This window comes from Panthera pardus, unplaced genomic scaffold, assembly GCF_024362965.1.
Source record: "Panthera pardus isolate Hobbes unplaced genomic scaffold, ASM2436296v1 HiC_scaffold_6, whole genome shotgun sequence".
Classification (NCBI taxonomy): Eukaryota; Metazoa; Chordata; class Mammalia; order Carnivora; family Felidae; genus Panthera; species Panthera pardus.
In genome coordinates this window covers 11,381,838-11,404,958 of record NW_026526991.1, presented here as the reverse complement: position 1 = coordinate 11,404,958, position 23,121 = coordinate 11,381,838, and the positions used below count along the sequence as shown (strand labels likewise).

The 23,121-nt window shown below is 52.0% G+C and overlaps 1 protein-coding gene and 1 long non-coding RNA gene across 2 annotated transcripts in view; one reads left to right on the top strand and one right to left on the bottom strand.

The window, feature by feature from the left end:
* The window catches only part of LOC109265513 (uncharacterized), a 108,284-nt gene extending 106,780 nt beyond the window's left edge, over positions 1–1,504 (top strand). Inside the window, exon 11 of the long non-coding RNA XR_008419691.1 lies at positions 1,102–1,504. This is a non-coding gene — a long non-coding RNA (uncharacterized LOC109265513). The remainder of the gene's footprint in view (positions 1–1,101) is intronic.
* Positions 1–23,121, bottom strand: part of CACNG2 (calcium voltage-gated channel auxiliary subunit gamma 2) — a 111,059-nt gene that overhangs the window by 79,862 nt on the left and 8,076 nt on the right. The gene's annotated exons all lie outside the window — the stretch shown is intronic.

Genomic DNA, 23,121 nt, shown 5'->3' with positions numbered 1-23,121 from the left:
TGGCTGCTGGGGGTGGAGGTCCCACCGGAAGGACCCCGGGACGGGGCAGAGGGGCCAGTGGGAGGAGACGCCTTATCGGGAAGAAGTGTTGGCCAAGAGAAGCCTTGGGGACCTGCTGGGTTTGTTCCAAACGCCTCCTCGCTCCTGTCCTCCCAGCGCCCACCGTCACATGCAGACAGAGTGATTTTTCTGGTAAGAGTAGAGCCTGGTGATGAGCATGTGGGTCCTGGGGCTGCCTACGTTCGAAGTCTGGTGTGCCCCTTCCCACGCTGTGTGACCCCAGGCAGATTGCTTGCCCATTCTGGACATCCATTTCCTCACCCACAAGTCATGAAGCTAGAATGAGCCCGTGTGCATGAAGCACTTAGAGCGGCACCTGGCACCTAGTAGATGCTGAATTAACAAGAGCTGCTCTCATTATTTTAAAGCTGCATATACCCCTCCCTTTTCTAAAACGTTCGTTCGTTGCCCTCAGGGGAAAGCCACACTTCCCAGCCTGGCAGTCAAAGCTTTTGGTGATCTGGCCTCTGCTTAGGACCCCTTTGTCCACCCTGGAACTCACGACTCCCTCTTTTGTGCCTCTGTTGAGCCCCCTGTAGAGTTTGGTCCCTCGAACTGATTTCATTGTTCTGCTCCCGTGGCCCTTGACCTCACTCGACAGTTAGGGCCTGGCCCTCGTTTCTAAGCTCTGGGTCCTGTCCAGGACGTAGCACTGCACCTCAGGCAGTGGCTGCTGGGTGAATTTGGCCATTTAACGGGGAGAAAGTGCAGGCCAGAAGGAGCACTTGCGACCAGTTATTATTATGAAATAAGCACATGCCTGGTGATGGGGGAAATGTTAAGTCCACGCAGAAGCTTGAGAGGCTGTTCAGATGATTTCCCTGGTTCAAAACCCTTTGAGAGGAAGAGCCTGGGGAGGGAATACTGTGTTTTGCCATCACATCGCCTCTGGATCAGGGAGGAATAAAGCGAGGGTTCGTGTTTCTCCTTCGAGAAATTAGGTCACTGGGTGTTGTTAAAGTGTGCCTTACAGAGCTATGCTAATCAGTTCTCTTCTGGCCTAAATATCTGGTAATTATCTTGGTTTTTTTGCTTTGCCAGACTCGGCCTCCTAAAGCAGTTCATCTACGCGGCTACTTGTCAAGATCTTCAAGGGTAATGTTAACCACGGCCACCAAGTGGCAAAGCCCGCCCAGCGCCTGCCTGGTGCCGGGCACTGTTCTAAGCGGTTCGGGCGCACGGACGTCTCAGGTCTCTGCACAATCAGGAGGAAGATGGTACTATTGCTCGCTGCTTCCGGGGCCTTTGCTACCTCTGCTGAGTTCCCGGCCCTCTCTTCTTCCTCGCCCCTGGCTCCCCCTGCCCACTCCACAAATTGTCCTGGCTACGCGGGGGCACGTGGCTTCCTCGGTATAAGCCAGAGCTCCACGGGGATCCAGCTCCCTGCCTCCCCACCCACCCCGTGACGTCGGCCTGCCTCAGGTCCTTACCCCGCCCCCCCCCCCCTCCATGCACCCTCTGAGGCCTGGCTGGAGTCTCGACTCTGCCAGAAAGTTCTGTCTGAACTCTCGTGGCACTCAGAGTCCAAACCACCTGCTTTACTCTGTGGCGGACCAATGGTCGCCAGCATGCGTGTGCGTGTGCACGTATGAGCACGTGTGTGTGCATGAGTGTACGTGTGCGTGCACGCTCCTGTGATCACGTTCTTTCCATACTTAGATTATAAACCATTTGAATACAGGGATCAGGTCTCCCTCTGCCTCTCAGCCTCCATAGAACACTGATCTAACTATAAGATTCTCCTTACACACTTCGTTCATCCAAAAAAAAAAAAAATCAATAATAAGCCTATATTAAACACAGTCCACCGTGTGCCAGGTACTGTGACCAGCACCGGGGTGTTGGCCTAGACGGTGATTGACTATCGATGGGAGGGCAAACGTGGAAAAAGAATTTAAGGAAAAACCCAGTCGATCCGGGGCAGTTCATCATTTGACGCTCAAAACTCCACAACCCAACTTTTGACCTAACATACGAGGTTACATCAATTACAAATAACTATTCACCTTGACATGTAAATACAGGTTCTATAGGCGTAACATCTTCTGACTAGTGGGTGTGTTTGGAGGGATCTATTTTTAAGTTTGTACTTCACAACCTGATAATCGAAAAGAATGATGATCATAGTGGCCAAATTATTGAGCTTTTAAAATAGGCTCTACCTACAACGAGTTCAGGGTCCGGAACACTCTCAGGGTAGGCCCTCTCATACCGACTTCTCTGAAGGAGAAACAGAGGCTCAAAGTTTAAGTCAGCTGTGAAAAGGGCAGGCCGGGCGGCCGGAATCGCCAGCCGGGTCCAAAAAGTGTCCGTTCTTTACGGGTTTCTATGTCTATGCTTCTGACGTTCTCAAATTATAGAGAAAGAAAGAAATGTTTTGACCTTGTGCTAATACGTTTTCCGTAAGGTCAGAAATAAATAAGTGAAAATTAATCTGACAATCTGCAAGCAGGCTGAAAAATACCACTTCACTTTCCCCTTGGATTCGACCCCCGTAATTGTTGCGCTCATTGACAGCTGATTGGTTTAAATAATTCATACCCTTTCGTGAGGCCTGTTGCTTGCAATTGGCATTTGCTTGATGAGGGCTGTGAGTGACGGGCGATTACAGGCTGACATGTTCCAGAGACAGGCTCAGAGCTGCCACCCCCACCCCCCAACCCCGGCGTCTTAAGGCAAATCTGTGTATCAGGACCTCACTGCTCTGTAAAGTGCAGACTGGTCAACAGACAGCTTTTTTTTTTGGATATTCCGACCACATGTACATTCCCAGCCTTCCTGTGGGCCGAAGGGAAAGGGCTGGCCGTGTGTCCTGGGACACTTGTGCTCTAAGTTGCAGACGTGACTGGAGCCTGTGTGCTCCAAGGGTCTGCCTGGAGTCCCTGCCTCCACGTCCTGCAAGACAAAGCTCTTGTCTCTTTTCCAGGCCGTCAGGAACCCAGAGCTTCTGCTGTGGAGGGTGGGGGGACTCCAGTTTCTTCCAGCCCCTCACCCAGGAAAGAAGCTTCCACTAGTGGGAAAAGTGACCAGCCTTTTTGAAGAGAAGAGAGGTATATGCGGAGATAAGAGGGTACGGACGGGGCTCAGAGGGGCAAGACAGCCGTAACCCCAACAAAAGGCAAGAAAGAAGGGCACTAAGGAATCATGGGAAGAAGGACGCAGATGAAATTCGCAGAAAAGCTAGAAACCTTTCCTCGATAGGAGAGGCAAGGGGACACGGACCTTACTTAGAGCCACACTGGGAACATGTGGAGGGGAGACCAGGAAGGGGCCCGGGAGGGGCAACCTTTTGCACAGATGGGAAGGGGCCAGGCAGCTGGAGGAGGCCGAGAAACCACACGCATAGAGGCGGCTCCCACCAGGCCGTCTTCAGTGCCGCTCTGTGCGGATAAGAGAGCAGCGGCTCCCATTAGCTGGGTCTCAGGATGTCAGATTTCCCCCAGCTTGTTGGGGTGACCTTGAACCCGGGAGCAGTTTTGGTTGCCTTCTAGCTCTTAGGTCACATGGTCAGTCCTCCTTCCCCACGCGTCCAGCAGACATGGTACCTCCCATATCGTCACTGCCATCAGACATCACTGGACCCCTGCATAGCAGAGCCCCGCCCGCGACCCCCTGAACCTGAGTCTGTATTTCAACCAGACCCTGGGTGACTTGTGCACATTGATGTCTGAGAAGCAGACCCCAGGACCGTAGGCTTCGTGGGCGGAGGATGGCATCTCCCTTGCTGACTGCTTTGATCCCCGAGCATGGGGCCGGACACATCCTGGGACCTTAACAGACACGTGTTGAAGGAGTGAAGTAATGAATCTCTGCAGACACCAAGACAGTGGGGGGTGGGGAGGGGGCCCAGTGATGGGAAAGAAGGCGATCGATCAGCCCGAGTGGGCAGCAAGGGTTCAGAGAAGGTCGAAAAGACCGGAAGTGGCATTCTCTGAACTCCACTGACGGCAGAATGATTGGTAAAACTTTCACGTGGAAAGCAGTCCGCCTATGAAGAAAACGTCTTGCAGCACACACACGGATCTCTTTTATGGATTCTCGAATGCCGTGGAAAAGGCATCTCCACGTGGAAACAAGAGGCAAGAGCACTGTGTGCGGAAGAAGAGGCGGGCGAGGGAAGAAGCGAAGGAGGAGGTTTGATCCCAAGAGCCGGGGGGGAGAGCAGAGAGGGCTGGAACCCTTCTGCCGCGTGGCGCTGGAGAAAGCCGAGTAGGTGAGCTCCGATAGGGGACCAAGGGCTTTGGACTTTACCCAGAGGTTCCAGTCTCCATGCCAAGCCCTCACCTGAGCAGTGTGCTTTATGGTTTACTGCACTGGAGTTTCAGCAGATGTCGTCTCTACCTGTCACTTCCAGGAGCTGACAACACCCAGGCGAGAGGGAGAGGGCAGTGTGCATCGGGAGGGGAGGGGAGGGGATGTGCCGGGGAGTGAGGCAAATGCACTTGACTGCTGGTGGGTTGTGGGGCTTGGGCAGCTGGTGGCTGTCCCTCCCTCAGGATCAAGAAAGGCCTGGTGGTGCCCATGCTTGGCCAGGTCAGCCCTGGCGACTGAGGAGCTCGGGGTGGCTGGGCCCCTCCCGGAGGCTGATAGCTGCGGGCTGGCGTCGGTTCTGGCGGATGGTGCCATGGGGCCAGGCCGCCATCTTGGTTCTAGCATCTCTGAGCAGGGGGAGGGGCGACCTCGGGAAAGTTCCTTCACCTCTTCCCTCACCTTGGACCCAGGACGAACTCATTTTACTCTTAATGCTCAAACCACACCTGAGATAGGGACCCTCTTCATTCCCATTTTGCAGATGAGGAAGCCCAGGCCGAGGGCGGGCCCCTGAGAGAGCTGGATCGAACGCGGGCAGTTTGAGTCCCTACACCCCGTGCTGACCCACTGTGCCCTGCGCTGCAGGGGAGAGGCAGGGAGAGGCTCCAGGTGGGCACTCCGGAGCCAGACTTGCATCCCAGCTCACTACCGATGGGCTCTGTGAGTCTCCCTCAGCCTGTTTCCTCATCTGTATGACAAGTTTAATTATAGGAACATCTCAAAGGGTTGTTGCGAGTGAGGGTCAAGATAAAGTGATAGCAGCTGGTCATCTAAAACAGTGCCCGGCATAAAGTACTTCTTGCTTTTGGTATTTGTCAGCTTGGGGTGGGGGGGCTAAAATACAGTGACTTAGGAGGTGAGTGATCGGAAAGTCTCAGTCCTTTCCCCTCCTCTCCTCCTGGGACCCAACAGGTAGGCTCTGGTCAGTTTCTGAAGCCGGGTGGGAGTGAATTCCATCCTGTGACACGGGCGTCTTTTTATGTTGACTTTTTTTTCAAAGAGCTGGGAGTACGTCCAAGGTGGCAAGTCTCATTTGTATGGATAACGGCTCTAGGAATTACGTCCCATCAAACAACCCCCGGGGCCTGCTGGGTTACATTAAGTTCCTGATGTCACCCTACCAGTTGAAGACACGGCTGTCGCTGGAGTGTCAGGGCTCCCGAGTGCCCCGCTCACTGCTCCCTCCTTTTCCGTAGGGAGAGGTTTGAGAAAGAGAGAGAGGGAGGAAGAGAAGGACTGGCTTGAAGTTTCTGTGACCGCTGCCGACCACAGTGACGGTCAACAGGCGTGACGATGGTAGCGGCAGTCACCGTCCTTACTGAGAGCGCTGTCTGCGCCATCGGGCTGGATCCTCACGGCGACCCTCGGAGTCACCTGTAACCGCTGACGGTGCACCTGCCGTGTGTCAGTCACAGCCCCCCCGCCCAGGTCAGGAGCTCGCCGGAATAACGATTTCACTCGTTTTGCCAATGAGAACCTTGAGGCCCAGAGAGGCTGAACCACTGGCCTCAGGTCACCAGCTGACTCCTATTTTAAGTCACCGGAGTCTCAGATCCACCCTGGAAGCCCAGGCCTTGTCAGCACCCTTTTCCTGGGAGACTGCTCGGAGGAGGCATGAAGTGAGCCGATCTGCCAGAAGGTCCTTTGTCTGCCATGGCTCACCACCGAGGAGGCAGGAATTACCCGCCCTCTGTTTCACAGAGGGACGCACAGCCTCAGAGGGTGAAGAAAGGGCCTCGGTCAAGGTCACACCGCCCAGAAGTGGAAGAGCAGACCGCCGCCAGCCCAGATCCTCTGCCCCCACATCTGGTGCCATTTCCTCTACCCCACGGTGTGGGAACATCTGCCGGCCAGCCTCAGCGAGGGCCCTAGAAAAACGGCGGGGGCCTCGTTTCCCTCAGCTGCCGGTCGGAAGACTTGTCTCCCTTTCTGCCTCTTGTAATATGAAGTGTGCGCGCGCGCACGCGTGTGTATTTTAAAAATCTTTTGTCAGCACCAAATTCATTTGAAATTGCAGCAGGCATAATACTTCAGTGTCCTCTTTACGCTCTTCGGTTCTAACAATCTTGCAGGTATCAACCGGCCTCCGCTTCAGAGGAAAAATAATAATGAATGACTTAAAATAACTCTGCGGAGGAAAACGAAGGTTTGATTTGAATTGCAGAGGGAACGGCTCGCTTTCAGTCCCTCTCCCTCTCTTCGTCTCCTGGCGAAGGCTTTCAGACTCTGCAAGATCCTTCTACATTCAGAGATTCCAAGGCTCCGGGAAAAACCAGAGTCACGTTGTTCGATCCACGAGGGTATTTGTCAGGCATCTTTCCCCGTCATTCCAAAATACTACCAGTATCACCTTAAGGATAGGAAGCATTTAGTTCTTTGGTCTGTCCTTTCTTAAACATCGTCCGGGGCATAGGGAGTGATACGGTTTCCCTACCACTGTGCTGCCTACACGAGCATCTTCCTCGGGGCTGCATCAGAGTGGCCCATAGGCCACAGAAGCCTGTCTCATTAATCACGGTGATCCGTATCAATAGAAGGGAATTCTCAGAAGGAGGTGAAATGCAGATTTAACCAATGAGGCCCTATCTGAGGAGGCTCATTATAACTCCTTACGTCGGTCCCAAGAGGACATGGCCGGTCACGGGTGTGCTGAACGCTTTAATAGAAACCCTCCTTAACCCACATGGGCATAAATGAAGCTGAAATTACTGGAGAAGTATGTGCTGGCGTGTGCTGACCCTGTGGCTCGATTCAATCGTAATAAAGTTCTGTGGATTTAATACATTTTCTCCGTAGAGTGTCACAGCCGACGGAGTTGTGAATAGCACGTTCTGTTTTTGCCTTGAGAACAGGTCTCGTCAACCAAGTAGCCAATGGGAACTCAGTTAATTAATAAAAGTACATCCCTTTTAAGTACTGCTGTGGCTTGACTGGCCCTTGATCGCATGGATTTGAACAAAGCCAGTTTGGAGGTCGCTAATAGGAACCTGTTACTGAGCTGTCATTTACAAAATGTACTTTGAGGCTCTGAGTCATCAGGTCACGCAGTGATGCCAGGGGTGGGGACGGAGGGAGGCTTAGGGTTGAACCTATTGATGTGCTGGAACCCAGAGGGGAGGGCAGCTGCTCCCCAGGCTTAGACCCCAGGTCAAATGGGGCCACATCAAGTGATGGGATTGTTACCTCCCCAGGTGCCAATTGGGGTTGGCTTGCAAAGCGCTGAAGAATGAATCACACCCTGTCCTGGCTGAGGTTTATGACACGCAATTTGGGGGGGGGGGGGTAGGAGCAGGAAAGCCTGACTTTGTCCCATGTCACATGACTTTGTCCCATGTCACATGACAGGGGCCAGCAAGTCACCAGAACTGGGAGAAGATGGCCATCAGTCAGAATCTCAGTTTCTAACCCTTGTGTGAACCAAAGGTGCCCCCTCATCCCCCTTCCCCTCTGATCTTAGAGAATCAGCCCACTCTCTCTATCACCTTCTACTACCCTCTTTCCACACACGTTCACGTTTGACCCAATTCCCCCTTCTATCCAAAGACGCGACCCAATTCTCGAGCCTTCTCCCCCACAGTTCTGACCCAGTTCTCTCGTCATTTCCACAAAGACGTGACCCAATTTGGCTGCATCCTTCCCCATGCACATGCGATAACATTCCCCCTACGCCTCCCCACACTACAGATCTGACCCAATTTCCACCTCCATGCTAGTCATTCACACCTGTTCCCCTCCCCCGCCCCACTGGACCGGAGCCAGACGGCTACCTTCCCTCTCTACAGGTGACACCAGCCCCTTCTTTTAATACCCAAGACAGAGCTGCACCTCCGACAGCAACCTCTTCTCTCCCCAGGTACGTCCCCAGGCATTTGACCTGATTCTCCCACTCCTCAAACCCTGCTGGGGACGTCATCACACCCCCTCTTCCCAAGGACATGTGGTTCATGTCATTGCCGGAATGTCCAGCCCTCCGACACAGCCAACATCCCCAAAGTTTTCGGCGCAACCAGAGCAGGCAATTATTTTGGCACCTGGCATGGCCAGAGGAAACCGTACAGCTGCCCGTGCCTTAATCTGATATTCAGTTATTAGGTTATTTTTGAAGAAATCATTTTGTTGGCAGTGTATCCGTCAGCATTTTAAATTTTCTTAAAAAAAAAAAAAGGATGTAGGAACAGTTCCGGTGAACTGTGGTGGGCAGTCAGGGCTAAAGGCCTTTACAGGAAGATGTGGAAAACAGCCAAGGCACCAGCCACGGACCGCCCCCCCTTGCTATGTCCGTGGGACTCCTTAAGAGGTTACAGAAGATTGCTCTCCATGGATTCCTCATTCTCGGCCGCTACCTAGTTAAAAAGTAAATACGTTTCAGTGATCACAAATGATTTTTACTTAGCCACCAGGAATCAGACCACAATCATTTTTGCATTTTGTAAAAGCCCCTACACAGCTGTCACATGACAAGGGTATTAGGTAGTATCAATTTTGGGGACTGATTTGAGTGAATGACCTTGGGCTGGGGGCGGGTGGTTGAGGGAAGGGGGGAAAGGGCTTTTGCAGCCTCGCCCTGGCTTCTGTAACTGTTCCTTTGTCCCTGTCCAGTGGTCCGCTTGTGTTTGAGGCAGGAAGAGCCCGTGGCTCTCCTCCCTTTTCTCTGAACTCTGAGCTGAGGTGACACTCGTGGTGGAACTAGAATTAGAAATAGTTGTTGTTTTGACAAATCCAGCATATTGCTGTGAATAGGGTTTCTCTTCTAAAATGAAGCACCATGAGTTCAAAGCCTTTGGGCACTGTAAAGAATGTTCCGAACGTTCTTATCATGATGACAATCCCTATGATCATCACTGTTGTCACCATCTCCATCACCACCACCTCCATCACTACGTCTTCATCACCATCACCACTAGACCCCCACTGGCACCACCACCACCACCACCACCATCATGACCATCAACATCACTAACATCATCACCACCACCACCATCACCACCATCACTGCTGCTTCCACCATTAGCATCACCATCGCCACCACCATCACCGTCATCATTGTCATCACTAACATCATCATCACCACCACCATTACCGTCATCACCACCATCACCACCACCACCATCCCCACAACCACCACCATCACCGCCATCATCATCGTCATCACTAACATCATCACCACCACCACTGATGCCACCATCATTAACATAATCACCACCATTACCATCATCATCATTGCTACCATCATGATCATCACCACCACCATCACCACTACGGCCACCATCATCGTGATCATCTCATCACCACCACCATCAGCACCACCTTCCTTCACCACTATCTTCATTGTTACCACCATCACCACCACACCTAATAACTCTGATTCTGTCCTGCACCATTCCATTCTTTGTCTCCTGTCAACCTTTATTTTATTTATTTATTTATTTATTTATTTATTTATTTATTTATTTATCTAGAGAAAGAACCTTTAATTAATTAATTAATTAATTTATCTAGAGAGAGAGGGAGAAGGAGAAGTAGAGAGAGAGGGAGAGAGACAATCTTAAGCAGGTTCCATGCCAAGCATGGAGCCCCACATGGGGCTCAGTATCACAACTGGGAGATCACGAGCTGATTCAAAATCAAGAGTCAGATGCTTCACCACCTGAGCCACCCAGGTACCTCACTCCTGTCAACCTCTTTATATATTTATTTATATTTTTATTAATAGGGATGAACATGGAAAAATCACTTTCTATGTTTTTTATTTACAAATTTTTATCTGCTTTATTCATAAATAAGTTAGAAGCTCAAGATCTGCCGATGTATATCTCATTATTGATTGATTGATCAATCTATCCATCCATCCATCAGTCTATCCACCCACCCATCTAACTGTCCATCCATCCATCATCCATCTATTATCTATCTATCATCTATCTATCTATCTATCTATCTATCTATCTTTCATCTATCATCATCATCTTTTTCTTTCTCTTTTTGGTTGTATTTCTAGGACTTTCTCCTTTTTCTTCAGACCTCCACGCTCACCTGCAGCTTATTTGGAGCTCAAAACCTAAAGCGAACCAGTACGGCAACTTAGCACATAGAGAATGCTTCCAAACACCCTAGTACAGAGACCAGAACTTTCTTATTTAGAAAGAGAATGATGAAGAGAAACTAAACTATTTTATCTTTCTGTGGGAAAAAAGAGTACATGTCTTTATTCAGCATCAAAAGTTTCTAAAATGGAAGAAGTCAGCAAATCCAAACCTTTGGTTCGTAGCCAGTGCGTTAGGGCCATGATGTGGACATTGTTGACATCCGGTGAGTGCTTGTTGAATTGGAGTCGAGTGTCAGCTTTTGGACCAAAAAGGAATTAAACCCATAGTCCCTTGGGCCACCACCTTTATTCTCAGTCTCTTTTTGGGTCACATCCCTAATCTTTCCCAGTCTTTCCTTTTGTCCCTTATCAAAATTCATGACCCTGATGCTGAAGTAAAATCGATTATTAATGTCTGGAATCCATTGGGTATACAGGATTTAAGTCCCAACTCTTCCAACAACTAGCCTGAAAAGGTCATTTTTCTTTTGGCCTCAGTTCTCTCATCTGTGCAATGGGAATCAATGCCATATAGGAAACACAGTAGGAATTGAATGAAAGAAGGTCCATACGGTTGTAGCTCCCAAAGCACCCAGCTCATGGTAGGCATGTGCATGGTACATGTACATTTCCTGTGGAATATCACGTCCTCCTCTCTGTCCATTTCTGGTACAGCCAAAGGATGCCTGGGCTGCATGCTCTTAGGGATCAGCTCTCCTTCTGCCATCAGCTTGTCCTTACAATCCTCAGCCCTTAGGAGAACCTGATCGTTGAATTAGGGAAGTGTAACATAGGCAGACCAGGGGGCAGGATTTCCCTGTGAACTCACTGCCTTTTTACCCCCCGCAGGAACACTCTGAGACAGCCCATCACCATGGACAGGAATGGTTCCCACAGCGTGGTGATGCTTGAGAAGGAGCTGCAGGGTGGGAAGCCCCCCTGTTGGAGTGAAGAGGGTGAGGAGGGAACCCTGAACCTGACTCCCACCAGTGCACCTGTTAGCTGTGTGACTTAATCTCTCAGCTCCTTAATCTCTCCTTCCTGCTACGGGGGCTCCTAAAACAGATGCTGTGTATTGTTCTGAGGGAATGATAAAAACACTTGGCACCTAGGAGTGTCCTCAGTAGATGTTGTTTTCCTCTCTTCCTTCTCTCTCTATCCTCCCTTTCTTTTCGAAGACATTCTTTTGTTTGCGTTTCCTTTTCATCCGAGGTTTTGTGATACCAGATTTTGAGAAATGCTGACTGCTCACCGGTGGCTTGTACGGAACCCTACAGTTATTAGGAGGGTGGACACTAAGAAATCAAATAAACAATAAATATTTGTTTGTATAAATAAGAATGGCAACAACATAATTATTTGGGATCATTATTAAATTGTGAAATCAAATGAAGCCAAAGTGATAATAATTGCACTGAAAGTCAGTGGACAGCTACACCCTCTAATTTGTTTGAAAATACTACCCTACTTTGTTATTGATGCTTAATCACGCAATTATTAAAAAGAAGACCTCCAAGCTGACAATACTAATAATGGTGATAAATCTTCCTGACGTGGAGGGCTCTCACTTTGTTTTAATTGAAGGGAAGCTATGGAAGTGTTTTCCCTCATTTGAAAAAAAATCTTCCTTTTTTTCTCAGGCCATCTGTCTGGCTATTAAAATCCCATCAGCTTCATTGCGAGAACGCTTACTTCCCCCACGCCTGCCATCCCAAAGGGGGCTCTTAGAGCCAACTAGTTCACGACAGCTCAGGCCCCTCCAAAGGAAAAGCATGCTGCTCTCAACTCGTCCTTTGAGGCATCCTTTCTTCCCTGGCCTCTCCGTACACGGCTGCATAGACGGTGATTTATTTCCAGGCCCCCACAGTAATACCCAGCAATCAGTTTATACCTTCGATAATGTGTTGATTTGTTCAACTGTTTAAGAAGTAACTGTCTCTTCTCAGCAGGCTAGGCTGTAACGAGACAGTGCTGGATGTTCAGGATAAACACGCTTGGGGTGAAGTTCAACGCTACGATTTCAAGACCATGCTCTATAGATGAGCCTGTGAAACTAAGTGGTTGAGTCAGGATCAAAGGTAGGGAAGGAAATACCTGTGTCCCTCTGCTCTGATCCAACACCTGGTGTCCTAACCGACATTATTCCCAACCTGTCCTATGTCCCTCTAAATCCTTTCTCCTGTGATGGTCATGCAAGACGGTCATTACCATTATTACAAGGCTGGCCTCAGCGCCCCCCCCCCCCGGCCCCCACCAAGGGCAATCATTACTGAGAAATCTCACAGCACCTCTTCACACTAGGGGCAAATCCCTCAATGTTGGAGAGACTCTAGAAAGAAATCCCTTCACTTCTGGGAGATGCAGAGGAAAGGGCTAATTCCTCTCACCCAGGTGGTCCTGGGAGGGACAGCTCCTCAAGACCCTGCAGGAAAACAGAGGGAAGGTTCTCCAGCTCAAGCCAGTGTGTCAACAAGGGAGTTAGGCTCACGACCTCTCTCTGGGCGATAGTCCGCATCATTGTCCTTCTATATATATATTTTTTTAACGTTTATTTATTTTTGAGACAGAGAGAGACAGAGCATGAACGGGGGAGGGTCAGAAAGAGGGAGACACAGAATCTGAAACAGGCTTCAGGCTCTGAGCTGTCAGCAAAGAGCCCGACGCGGGGCTCGAACTCACAGACCGCGAGATCATGACCTGAGCTGAAGTCGGCCACCCAACCGACTGAGCCACCCAGGCGCCCCTGTCCTTCTATAGATGTAAGAATGGGTCACATCTTAACTAAGAGCTGAGTGTTCCTGACGCCATAGAAAGGCTCTTGGAGTCCAAGCAATTTCTGTGGATTGACCCTCTGACCTTCTCTTCACTTTCCGCCCCTTTATCACTAAAGAAAAAAAAAGCTGTGAGTAATGGGGGTAAAGGGACACCCGTCTCTCCATCTTTTTCAAACCTGGGGGAAGGTTTATAGGTCAGAATGGTGCGTTTGCAAAGTGAATGATGGGCTATTGTGGTATCTGAGATGAATTTAGTTGGTAGAGGGGTGAACATTTAAGCAGACTTAAGTGGAGTATTTTTAATATGTGTTAAAATTTTAACTAGTGCATTAAGCCAGTGATTCCTTGGCTATTATTGCTTAGGATGAGGCGGAAACAGGGCCAATTAAAGGTAAGTGTTAAGTTAATAACAATACAGGTGGCAGCTGGACACGGCAGACATAATGAAGGCGGAACCCAAATGGCTGAAGGGTGGGAAATCTTGATTTACAACATCACTGATCTTTTGAGCGCCTTCTCTGTGTACAAGCCCTTTATAGAGATTATTTTACAATTTATAACCCACTGCATGACAGGCATCATCATTCCGGCGTCCTGTGGCAGATAAGAAACAGCAGAGATGACCCCCCTCTCCCTGAGGTTACACAAGTGGGGGGGACTCAAACCCACGCCCATCTGATGCCCCAGCGGGGCTCTTTCTGTTGGATGGCGCTTAGTCAATCAGTCAGGGAAAACTAGGGTAGGATGTGGTTGGGTTCTAGGGAGGATCTACGGTCCCAGGCTGCTCGGGTGTGCGGTCCTGTCTCCCGGTCTGTAATTTTAGCCCGAGTCCGGGCCACAGGCTTTGCGGCTTCATCGCTCAGTCCACAAATACACCTCTCCTGCCTGGTTGTTCACTGCAATCTCTGGGTCTCGGTGAGTTCTCCTCCCGCAGTGTTTTCGGGGCTGGAAGGGGGTGTCTGTCCCTGCCTGGGGTGAGGCGGGCCGCTTCTCTTCCCTCCGACCAACTGTCACGGACCCTCCAACCAACTGTCGTGGACCCTCTGGCTCCAAGGTTGCCGCTGCTCTGAGAGGGGATGGCCCCCTCCCATGCTCAGCCGTCTTCCCTCCCTCCCAGCGGCCTCTGCCCACCCTTTCCATGTCCCCCTCCCCCAACACCAACCTCGTTTTGCTGAGCTTCTGGTCCTGCCTCCTGCTCTCCCCAGCTCTCCCTTTTTAAGCCACTGTCTTAGCCTTGGCATGGGGTGCGGGGGGGGGGGGTGGTGTGGCTTCCTATCCCTGCGTTAGTGTTCCCTGTTCCCTCCCATCAGCCACCCCACCCATTCTGCCTCAGGCCATGTCCTTGTAACCCTGGTGCCATGTACCGAGGCCCACGGGGAAGCCTGAAAGGCACAGTGTTCTCAAGCTAGAGGGGAGGCCCTTTGAAACAGACCTTCCCGGCCAGGTTCTTGTGTTCTCCTGTGAACTCAGTCCTGGGGGAGGGATTCTGCTATTCCAGGGCTGAGGCCAGGAGAGCGGCCTGTTCTCTGAGCTGCTGCTTCCATGGCAAGCCACGACTCAAACCAATGTATCCCTTCCTTCCTCCTTCTGTCTTTCCATCCTTCTTTCCTTTCCTCCTTTTCCCCCCTTCTTTCCTTAAAATTTTTTTTTTTTGCTGAGAGTCGACTATGTGCCAGACCCTGGCTTAGCTGTTTCATCAGACCGAATGGCCGATTTCCCACTTATTGACCAAATGCCCATCGTGTGCCAAGCACCCTGCCAGGCAATGAGACACACAGGCAAATCTGACAGCCCCCTGTCTCAAGAGCCTTCCTGCCTGGCCGAGGAGACAGAGACTTGAAAACAGAGAAGTCTGGGAAAGTAGAAAATCTTTGTGCACGTCGGAACTGGCAAGGACAGGAAACGCCACACCTCTGGCTTTTGCAGCCCGTGGGGAAAAGGCTTCGCATTTCGATCAGCCTCCATCCCCTGCTTCGCTGTGTCAGCGTGAACACCACCACTGTGAATGCCAGACATAACACCCCATCTCCAAGTAGATGTCCCCGTCCCTCTGTTTCTCATTGCCATCTGAAGGCTCTCATTGGCCAGATCCTACCGCCCTCCCATGTGACTTTGTGGGACAGGTGGAGAAGCCCGGAGCTCACCCAAGGGTATGCAGGGGTGTAAGCGGGAGGAGGGGGCTAAAGTGATCCATGAGTGCTGGTGGTCCTGCCCAGAGAGAGGTGGAGCACGTGGTCCCCAGGGAATTGTCCCTCTGGTTCCACCGAGCATTACTGAGCTCCTGCTGTGTGCTAAGCGCCCTACTGGGTGCGTGAGGTTCTGCACTGATGCTGGGATGGGACCGGGGTCACATGGATGCTGGTCCCAGCACCATTGCTGGCTGGTTCCACGCCGCTGGCGGAATCCCCTCCCTCTCTGGGCCTCAAGTTCTTGGGGCCCAAAGTGAGGGTCTGGACCAGATGAGCTCCCTGGATGCACTGCTAGATACCCTCCTTCAATCTGGAATAAAGATTATGTTTTCCAGACTTCCTTACAGCCAGTGTATGGTCAGGTGACAAACTTGTGGCCAATGAGACCAAAACAAAAATGTTGTGTGATATCTTTTAGGACACTTCCTTAAGAACCATGGGACAGGTGCCCTTTTGCCTTTGTCTCTTCGTGCCATTCTCTGCCTTGAAGCCTGGAATCTGAAGACAGTGGCTGGAGCTCTGGCAGCCATTATAGACTGTGGGGTTGAAGGCCACACCACAGGGATGGTGAGCAGGTAGGCACCTGCGTCGCTAACCTGCTTGTGGTGCCTCCAGACCAAACTTGTCTCCAGATTGGTTTACTTAAGAGAGGAAAAACTTTTGTCTCATTTAAGCCTCTGTTAATTTTCTGTTTCTGTTACTTGTCAAATCTGATCCCTCCTGGTACAAGCCCTAAAATCCCTTCCACGAGTACAATTCTGAGGCTGTGACGTTAGGGCATCTTTAAACACTTGCTTCCCGTGCTGGGCAGAATAAGGGCCGGCTGCAGATGCCCCCCATCCCAATTCCTGTAACCTGTGAATATGCTATGTTGCATGCCAAAGGGGAATTAAGGTTGTAGATGGAATTAAGTTTGCTAATCAGTTGATCTTAAGAGAGGGAGATTATCCTGGATTATCCAGGCAGGCCGAGTGTAATCACGAGGGTCCTTACATGTGGAGGAGAGAGGCAGGAGAGCCAGAATCAGACAGATGCAGCACGAGAAGGACTTTGTCTGGCACCTGCTGGGCTTTGAAAATGGAGGAAATCTTTCTGCCCCACTGGAACGCGGCCAGTCTCTAGAAGCCGGAAAAGGCCAGGAGACAGAGTCACCCCCCCCCCCCCGAGCCTCCAGAAGGAACACGGCCCCGTTGACAACCTTGATTTTAACCCAGTGAGACCAATTTCAGACTCCCGACCTCCAGAGCTGTAAGGTGATAAGTTGGTGTTATCTTAAGCCATTGAGTTTGTAGTGATTGGTAACAGCAGGCCGTAGGAAACTAATACACTCTCTCTGTTTCCTCCTGGGAAGATAAGATCATAACCCCCTCGCTAGAAAGTGCTGTGTGGCCTAAGGAAGATGGGTCCATAGGACGCGACCCAACACACAGGAGACCCTCAAACACCGTCCACTCTCAGGGAACACCAACCATTCCCATCACACCTGTGGACACCACCTTCGACCATCAATAACAACATTAGCGGCAAAGGACCCTGGTCTCCCAGAGTTTCTATTCTTGTTGGGAGAGAAATAATATGCCCTCCAAACAAATTCAGAGAGCAGGAGGCTCGATGGAGAAAATAAAACAGGCAGGGGGAGGTTGGGAGGAGGATGGGTGATGCCGGCAGGGGGGTCAGGGCAGACCCCCTTCCCCCGGAGCGGACTTGTTTCTGAGCCCCGCGCATGAGCACAGAGCCTGGCATGCCAAACACCCAACACGTGTCACGGTGGACCATGTGACCATCCTCCCAGATCAAACTGCACGTCTAGAAGTTCATATCCTTTCTGAGCAATTGCCGGGCACCTCCTGTCCACCCTCCCCACCCCGCAAAAAAAAAAAAAAAAACCCTCTAGAAATTTCCCTCTTCTCTCCGAAGCTCGCTGGGCAAAAAAAGAAGAGAACCCCCCGTGCTCCAGCAACGCCCCCTCCCCTCCCTCCTCGGCCAGGCCGACAACATGGGTTGTGTCCCTGGTGCCTGCCATTTAGTTATTGAATAAGGCAGACCACATGGCCTGCACGACAGGGTGCGCTTCCCGAACCGGGGTCAAGGTCAGAAAATGTCAGCCTCTGAAAGAGACGCTGTGGGGGTGGCGGCATATGGGTGAGAGGCTCTCTTTAAAGGCGGCAGCGTTTAGCACACGGATGGGATGCCGTGTGGAGGGAGCCGGCCCGGCTGGCCCTCCACCCGGATCTCATCAGCAAGCGCTGCCTGGGGATGGGAGATATTCACGCATCTGTTCACGGAGGCGCCGCCTGCTTCGTCCTGTGAGTGGCTCTGCCCTGCCCGGGCTGCTGTTTTGCTTACATTCTCAGCATTTTTGGCCACCAGGAGACAGAGACGCTGCCTGCCATTTGCCGTTGGCCTTAGAGGAGCGGCTGCAAATTCAGATGCGCTGCGGAGGGAGGCCGGAGGGAGGCCACAGGGGCGAAGCGGCCACGGAAGACACGTGGGAGCGGCGGGGACCCCGGGGGACTGCAGAGCACCTGCCACGCCTGAAGGGGCCACCTACTGTCCGCCCGGCCCCTGCCATCGGTGGCCAAACAGGAATGGGGTCCCGGGGTCACAAAAAAACCGATTTGTTTTGTTTTGTTTTTCTCCCAAGTGAAGCCACGACTAGGAATTTTTATAGGAAAGTTCTTCGTTTGTGGAAGATTCGAGGGCTAAACACAACTCGCTGGCAGGCCACCGTCTGCAACTGCTAGGGTGACCACAATCGCCACACTACGGATAAGGACAGTGGCACTTACTATGTATCAGCATCTCACCAAGCACTTTACACGAGCATTTTACTAAAATCTCATGACCAACTCAAGAGTGAGATACAACTTTTCCCACTGACACATGAGAAAATCGAGTCAGAGAGGTGACACTCCTCATCCAAGGTCACCTCGCTGATAAGTGATAGGTTTGGGGCTTGAACACAGGCCAGCAAATGCCAGAGCTGACTGGAGCTCCAGGCCTGGCTGGAATATCCTGGGATTACTATGGTGCTGGGAGAAAAATCTGAGATTAAATATGTATCCTAATCTCAGACGCGAAGCTACGTTCTATGTGCTTTTTCTATAGTCATTCATCCATCCATCTATCCATCCATTCATTCATTCATTGAACAAACACTGACTGAGCTCCTACTATATGCCCGGCACTGGGCGAGGCCAAGGGGACACAGGTGGGAATCACTCTATCCAAGATGAAAGGTCTCATCTTCTCCCTGCAGATGTCTCCTGTTTGCTCGCACCGACTCAGACAAGGTCACTCACTGTCACGCCTTACCTGACACAACGACAGTCCCCAGGTCCTGTGGATCCTCTAGGGTCAGTCCCCTGCCCTGGGCCAGCTGCTTCATCACTTCCCAGACCATGCAGTCCCCTCCTTCCTGGAGTCTCCGCTCTGTCCTTCCCGTCTTGTCCCCATCTTTACTTCCCGAACAATCCTTCCAAAGTGCGAGTTTGACCATGTCCCTTCCTTTCCCGACATTCTCCTCTCTGGGCTCTTTGCACAGCACAGCCATCCCTCCACGATGTGGGCTCTGTCCAATCTTGTCCCCCGGGTACTAATACCTTCCCCTACCTCCCCGCCCACACCTGGCGCCCAGCAATACCAGAAACCTCTTGTGCTCCCCTGAACACTCCGTGCTGTCTCACGCCTCTTCCTGGAGCAGGGTCCCCACCCGGAGCGTGGCTGCTTGTGTCCCTCTATCCCCCACTAGAGCAGAAGCTCCTGGAGGGCAGGGGCCCCGTCTTTTCACCTTTTTAAAATCTGGAGCCTGGGATGGAACTTGGCACATAGTGACCGGGTGAATTTTGTCGATGAAAAGGATTAGGGAACTCATGGTCTAGAAGCGGAGACAGAACTGGGAACAAGCAACGGGAAGAGGGAAGGTGTGTTAGAGACACATGTGGATGCTGTGGAAGGAAAGAGGGAGGGGTTGTAACCTAGTGGGAGGCAGCTGAGGTGTCGGGGAAGTGACAAGTTAGCTGAATCCTGGAGACAGGTGGAATGTGGTAGGGAACAGGCCCTTTTGGCAGAGGGTGGGGGAGAGGGAATAAATAAATATATATATATATTTTTTTCACCCCTTTCCCCCTCCAGAAACTGTAGCTAGCACGATGTCCATGCGTTTTGAGGCGTTCTTCTGTCGTCAAAGCAACGAAAGAAACTGGCAGTCCCTCCACGTCCCCCCACTCTGCCCTGTGTAAGGAGCATATTCCTAATGTAAGCTTCAAAGTTCTGAAGACTGCATCATGCATGGAGTTCTCCAAGAGATTTATGTATAAACTTGGGGGCTAGGGGATGATGGGAAATATAACAGTGCACTAGGAAGGCTGTGCACTGGTTTGGGGAACGGACAGACTTGGGCTGGAATCCCAGCTCTGCGACTTGCTGTGTGCCCTCGGGCGAGTTACTTAACTTCTCTGAGCCTCTTCAGATGGAGATAACGGGCATCACCGCATGTACCTTCAGAATTGTGAAAGTTACGCAAGAGCTAGCCTCTGAAAAGCATCTAAAGAGTGCTTAGCGCGAAGGAGGCACTCCACGAATGATCAGCTATTATTATTTATGTTATGATTATTGTTGACGTGATGTCAGGGCTACCTTCTTTGCCAAACACGTTGGAGGAAAACCTGGGGAGAAGAGTTTCCACCCTTAGGGAGACTTCAAGAAGGATGAGGGATAAGACTCGTACAGACAGAGGGCTGGGGGCAGAGAAGTGACAGAAAAGAGTGAATGATCCTTTAGGCAGAGAAAGCGACAGAGGAAAGCCACGGGGGCTTGGCTGGAAGAAAGGCTAGAGCCAGTCACCAGTGGATTGTGCCCCACAGCCAGGGCAGAGAGAGGCTGGCACCGAAACTGCACGGTGGATGCTGTAGAGCAAAGCAAGGTTCTGATTCCCCATACAACGAGGCCACAGCAACCGTGCACCTGGGATCTCAGAGCTAATCCTTGGCACTCTTGTTAGCAGCTGGAAGACTACCCAAGGTCAAGGAAGTTCAGGGAAGAGTGAATAAATACAGCGTCAGGAAGGGAAAGGAGTGGTGACTCCTCAGAGGCAGGCTCAGGGCTGCTAAGTCAGTACCTCTGGGCCGGGTGATAAGGACCAGGATTTAGATTAAGAGAAAAGGCTGGCGGTGGCCTTATTGGCTTCCTGAAGCTCATTTATGGCAAAGCTGTTGCCCTGGGGGGGGGGGCGTGCAGGGTGCCAGGGAGACACCCGCCTCTTCTCGGGTCTTTCACCAAGTGGTTCCAGCCGAGCCTAGGAGAAAAGCGCGGTCTAGAGGATGCTCCGGGTTTTTCTTTGGAAGCCAGGTCCCTCCCTCCGTGGGAGCTCCTGGAGGGCAGGTGCTGCTTAGCGGTTCACCCAACGCTGGCTCCTCAGCATTGTCTCCGTGCCGAGGCAGACACGGCCCCGCCGGCACGGAGCATACAGCCCCTAAAGGGGCACACGGATCACAGGCAAGTGAACGCTAAAAAGGAAAAAGTCAACGTGAAAGGCGGAAAAGGGAAAGGAAAGAGGCTCACGGGCCTGGGGGCTCCAGGGGAAATATACCCGGAAGTCAAAAGAGAAGGGGGGCGGATCTCGATGCACCTGTTTTGTGCATTCCCTAGGATCTTCTCTCTTCTCTCTGTTTACTACAACCGGCTCCGCGCAACTTACGTGCTCACTCCCTTTCCCGGGAGAGAGCTCACCACCTCTGGCCCCTGATGCCTGCCACCCCCCTGCCCCCCCCCACCCCCCCCCCCTCGTGAGAGACTCAGCCTCCGGGGAGCTCACTGGGGGGCCAAGCCGGTTGCTGCCCTTGCTTCCGCCTTTCTGGGCCTCCCTTTCTCCCAGGGGGAAACACACACCGCCCCTTGAGCCATTTCTGTCCCTCTGGAAGGCGGTCCCGCCGCCTCCCAGACTCACCCCTCCTTGCCATCTACCTTCCAGCCGCGTGGGACCCTCTGCACGGTGGCTCGGGCGTCTGTTTCTGCACACGGCCCTTCCCTCGGTCTGAGGTGCTCACCCTCTCCCCAGCTTGCTCACCCCTACGCATCCTTCAGAACCCGGTCTCCCCCGGCATCCACCCCTCCCCGGTCTCTGCGCTCCCAGAATCCCCTGTGCTTATGCTTCCTGCTGTGCCGTCATCTTCGTGTGTTCACCGTTGTGTCTCCCCTGCCAGATGAGAAGTCCCTCTGCCCCGAGGGCAGAGACTGAGCCTTTGACTCTGTCCTCAAAGCTCATACCCGCTAGTGCTCCGGGAACAGCTACTGAACAGAGATCAACTATCGCCCTCTCCCTTGTCCAGAAAGGTGTCGGTAGGACCACACTGTTCCACCCTCTGCTGCTCCCGGAGTCACGGGACAGGCACCAGCTGCCTGCGGGCAGAATCCCTTGGGCTCTCTCGGCACCCTGCCCCCAGGCCAGAAAGCTCACCACCTTCCTTTGGTTCGAAGGCACGTAATTCAGGTTGCAAGGTTTCTGAAATTAGAGCGCGTTTGACAATTGATGTGTCCATCAAATTTGTCCTCCCCGCCCCCCGCCCCCAAAAGCTATTTTTAAGAGGATGGTCCACTTCGTAAACTAACAGTGCCCGGGGAAGTGAGGGAAGACGGGACCAGGAGAATACAGCACCTTTCGTAGCCGGGAGAGAGGACCGGGATGCCGTGAGGTCATGCGACTCAGCGACGACCGCACAATGGTTGACCTGCATTTCTGGGGGGTCGGGGAACACACTTAACGTCCCTCTTCTCTCTCATTCCTCTTTTCCAAAAGTCTGCTGCATAGGACTGAGCCGCATTCAAACTCCAGCTCAAATTCTCCACGGTCCTAACTGATTGTAAGGGGCGCCAGGAATCCCTCTGAACTTGCGGGAGGGTGACGAAGGCAGCAACAGGGCCATGTCACATAGCTTGTACGGAGCGGGCCACCCTGTGACATGCCTGTTCCTCAGGATCCCCCACGGGGCCTCACCGGGATGGTCCTCAGGCAGGTGGGGGCTTGCTCACCACTGCTTTCTTTTCTTTTTTTAATCTTTTAAAACGTTTTTTTAATTTATTTTTGAGAGAGAAAGAGAGAGAGGCAGAGAGAGAGAGATTGAGAGCAAGCAGGGGAGGGGCAGAGAGAGAGGGAGACACAGAATCCGAAGCAGGCTCCAGGCTCTGAGCTGTCAGCACAGAGCCCGACACGGGGCTCGAACTCACAAACCGCAAGATTGTGACCTGAGCCGAAGCCGGCCGCCCAACCGACTGAGCCACCCAGGCACCAGGCACCCCGCCACTGCCTTCTTATGTTGGCACAGGGCTGGCACCTGCCGTCAACACCTCCACTGAGTGTATTTTGAATTTACTCGATGGGAGTGGAGTATTATCTATTCCCGGCCTTCTCTGCGCTGTCACGGGAAGTTTGGAGGCCTTGATGGCATTGGGATGGAGACGGGGAGGGGAACACACCGAGAAGAGAGGAGAACGGCGCCCGAAACCTCGCAACAACCTTAGGGGCAGGCACTGTCACCTCCACCACATGGATGGCACAAGGGAGGCACAGAGACAGAATTCACTAGCTCAGCAACACACAGCTTATAAGCAAGAAGCCAGAAGGCAGAGAGCAAAACTCCGCAAGACTAACAAGGCCTCGCACCTTTGAGTCTTAACTACCTCTGAAGCCCTCTCCCCACACCGT